We start from the raw sequence: 4188 nt of genomic DNA, 5'->3' as shown, positions 1-4188 counted from the left end.
CACTTTTTCCACGAATGATCTCTTGCTGTCTTTTAACAGTTTCAGCAGTTTGAGCAAGCTGAACATCAATCTTCTTTATGTGGTTGCTCACAGTATCATATTTTGAATTCAGCTCGGTGAACATGCTGTCCATCCTGGTGTTGATGTCTGTGGTAACCTGATTCAGTGCCTTGACCTGAAGTTGCTGGCTCTGGAGCATCTGCTGCATCATAATGTTCAGATTTTTCAGATCATCTGGCGGACTGTTCCCTGCAGTCGGAGCACTCGCGGCTGGAACAACTTGTTGATTGCTCTGCGGGATGGTGTTCTGATACCCAGATCCTTGTGCCTGGTTGTTCTGCAGTAGCTGATCGACCTTAGCTGTTAGCTCATCAATTTTCTGGGTGTGTACACTGTTCCCTTTCTTGGAGCGGTTGCTCTCCTGATTCTCATTGGCTGAGCTAGCTGCCATGTTCTCAATCAGCTGGAGCGCTCCATCAGTGGTCTGAGTCATGAAGTCTCCATTGCTCGAAGAGTTTAGAGCACCTTGGTATTTCCAGTCCACCCCATCATAGAAAATGCCCAGGAGGTAATCATCATCAAATCCATGGTGAGGGCATTCTCTCTGGTAGTCATTGAAGCGCTCCCATGCGTCACAAAAAGGCTCATCATGGAGCTGTCTGAATGAGGTGATCTTGTTCCTCAATGTAGCTGTTCTCGCCTTAGAGTAGAAATGGTTGAGGAACGCTGATCGGACCTGTTCCCACGAAGTGAGAGAGCCGGTAGGGAGAGAGTTCAACCACCGTGCAGCTTTTCCATCAAGAGAGAATGGGAATAGCATGCACTTGATGTAGTCTGGTGGCACACCATTCGCACGAGTGAAACTGCAGACTTTTTCGAAATTCTCAATATGCTCCATTGGAATTTCTGCAGAGAGACCAGAGAACACTTTTCGCTGCACCAGATCAATCAGAGCAGGCTTGATCTCGAAGTCCTGCCTGGTGCAGAGTGGAGGAACAATGGCAGAGCGCGTAGTAGGAATGTTCCGCGGAAGGTTTCTCTCCCCGATTGGAACAGTCTGCGCTGCTTGTTCTTGCCGCGCGAGAGCAGCCTGTTGAGCATATTGTTCTGCAGCTGCTTGCTGAGCTTGGATGGTCTGCTGCATCTGAAGCATCTGCTGTTGCATCAGTTGCATTGCTGCAGCGAGATCATCTTGATGACCGTGATCACCCATGGTGGTGTCAGTAGGCCTTGGCTGTTGTCTGTTCTGATTTTCTAAACCTTGCGATCTCCTGCAACAAAGAGAAAAGAGCAAGTTAGAGGTCTTAGACTAAATAAATAACCGAAAAATAAAGGTAAAAAGATGGTCCCCGGCAACGGCGCCAAATTGATATTCGTGTTCACGCACACCAATTAACCTAATGTGCACACTACCACAATCGAATGGTATGTCGATGTAGCACTTTAGGATCGAATCCACAGAGACCAACTCTTACACTTTATTTATATTGGATCAATACTTAGCTAAAACAAATATGGGGTTTTGATTGATTTGGTAACGTGAGGAACAAGTAAAATAATATAAATGAGAATTCAATTTAAAGAGAAGCCAGCCTAGGGTTACTTCATCGGGTGCTAGAACTTGTGAGCCAAACAATTATTCAAGTGCTAATAAGAACAGTCTAGAACTCGGATCACTCAAGTAGAACAGTCCACTGTCGTGGTACTGCTCCCTATGCTGATCGATCTCACCGTCTAACTGTCGTTGAGGTGAGAAGCGACAACAAGCAATAGAGATCAAGTCCGATAGGTTCACAAAACACCCTAATATCTACTTTCGCTGATTAGGGATGCAATGCTCATTCAAAACAGATCTAGCAACCTAAGCACTTTTGATGATCAGATTAAACCTATGATCTAACATTAAGCGGCCAGTTTAATGCAAGCAGTAAGAATGGTTATGAATGAAGACAATCGAGTGATTCACTTATCTATGTTTAGCTCACGAAATCAACACCCTAGAACCCTAGACAAGCAAGCCGACTACTCAGCCATGAACAGAGAAAACACAGAGTTCATAGATGAATAATACTGCATAAATATAACAGAAACAAAGAGAGGGTTCAGGATATCTTCTCTATGGAGAGAGAGATGGAGCCTTCTCCCTTTACAATAAGCAAATCCAATAATCTCAAAGTTTCCAATGGTTTCTTGTGTCTAGAATAGCGTAGAATGATAAAGAGAAAACAGAAAATATGATATATCAAAGGCCACAGGCGGCCAGAGAGAAAAAGAGGATAATTAGGGCAAATCCCGAGATGTTGTATTTTCCTTATTCGTCGGGAACAACCGCGGGATCACTCCGTCTGCTTGTTCCGCTTGATCGGGAACAGTCATCAGACTGTTCTGCGTGAAAATCACCAAACTGCACTGTTTTCTGCTTCTTTTGTTCCAGCAGGTCCATCTCCCATCCAGTGCAACTCCAGACCTGTAATGACTCGAAAAGGACTAGAAAGACTCGATAAAGACTTGAAAACCAATTAGAAAACATATATACAATGATGTATAAAACACCATATATCACAGATCAAAGGAAGGCTTATTCTTGTCTCAAAGAAAGTATATCATTGATCTCTTGAAGGGAGCAGGTGTGTATGGAGGAAAGACAGCAAGGATGCCTATGGAAGATGGCTATAAGGTTCCACGTGAGGGGGAGATTGAAGATAGCAAGCCATTCCATGATCCTAAGCTGTATAGGAAGCTGGTGGGGAAGCTGATTTACTTGACTATCACTCGGCCTGATGTATGCTTTGCAGTGAATCAAGTAAGTCAGCATATGCAAAGTCCCAAGGAACACCATTGGAGGATGGTAGAAAGGATCTTGATGTATCTCAATGGCACTACTGGTATTGGAGTGTGGATGGGATGCAACAAGAGCACTGAGGTAGTAGGATATTGTGATGCTGATTGGGCAGGAGACCGAGCTGATAGAAGATCAACCACTGGCTATTGCACCTTCATTGGAGGCAACTTGGTAACTTGGAAGAGTAAGAAGCAGAAGGTGGTGTCTTGTTCTAGTGCAGAGGCTGAGTACAGAGCTATGCTAAAGCTCACAAACGAGTTGGTGTGGATCAAAGGTATCTTGAAACACTTGGAGATCATACAAGCTACACCAATGACCATGCATTGTGATAACCAAGCGGCTATTCACATTGCATCCAACTCAGTCTTCCATGAGAGAACAAAGCACATTGAGGTTGATTGTCACAAAGTGAGGCAGATGATGGTTCTAGGAGTGATCTTGCCGTGTTACACTAGAAGTGAGGATCAGTTAGCTGATGTGTTTACTAAGGCAGCGAGGCAGAAGACTATGGAGTCCATCCATATCAGGTTGGGACTCATTGATCTAAGCAAGAGCAGCTATTCCCCTTAGTCATGAGTTCTTCACTCTTTTTCCCTTATCAAAGTTTTGTCCCAATGGGTTTTCTTTGATGAGGTTTTTAATGAGGAAGAGCTCATGGCTATCCAAGCTTGACTTATTCCACATGGTCAAGCTTGAGGGGGAGTGTTGAGATGAGCTTGAGATAATGAGTATGATTATCATGGAAAGGAGAGAAGAAGAAATGTAACTTGGAAAAGTTACCACACAGTAAAAATATTGTTACTGTGTGGTAAAAGTAAAATGGAGGGTGCAGAGTGAATAGTGAGCAAGAGGTAAAGCCTTGAAGTGAACTAGAGGGTTAGAAGAAAGCAGCAAGCATCTGACCGTTTATGGATAAGGGGAGAGGCGCGCCAAGGGCTGGAGACAGGCTGTAAAGGCAAGAGCATCTGGTCTAAGATGCTCTTGGCATCAAGCGTGTGTGAGCTCTCAGCCAAGTGATTCAAAACCAGTCTCTCCCACCTTGTTGACTCTACATGCTCCTAATAGTAATTAGGAAGTCGAAACCCTTGTTCTCTCCATCCTATATATATTGTAACTCAGCTCATTAATAAAGTTTAAACAGTTCTTGACATATTTTCTCTTAAGTCTCTTTTCAATGATTCTCCATTAGTCTCTCTTAATCTCTTCTTATTCTCACTTTATCTCTTAAATCTATTCTCTTCTTTACTCAGATTACTCTAAACTCCTAAAATAATACTTATGAGATTTATTCAACTTCCTGGTTATTCTCCACTGATTAGTGGTTCCAAATAAAGCTTCTTAGATCG

General features: G+C 43.3%; 1 non-coding gene across 1 annotated transcript; it reads left to right on the top strand.

Annotated features, from left to right (window-relative positions):
* Nucleotides 1-581: 581 nt before the first annotated feature.
* Nucleotides 582-688, top strand: LOC130507203 (small nucleolar RNA R71). Its single transcript, XR_008942227.1, has one exon. It is a non-coding gene; the product is annotated as a small nucleolar RNA R71 (small nucleolar RNA).
* Nucleotides 689-4188: the final 3500 nt, after the last annotated feature.

The sequence above is a fragment of the Raphanus sativus genome, unplaced genomic scaffold, assembly GCF_000801105.2.
Source record: "Raphanus sativus cultivar WK10039 unplaced genomic scaffold, ASM80110v3 Scaffold4164, whole genome shotgun sequence".
NCBI classification, from domain to species: domain Eukaryota; kingdom Viridiplantae; phylum Streptophyta; class Magnoliopsida; order Brassicales; family Brassicaceae; genus Raphanus; species Raphanus sativus.
Note: the sequence above shows the minus strand (reverse complement) of the source record. Positions and strands in the feature narration are given on the sequence as shown.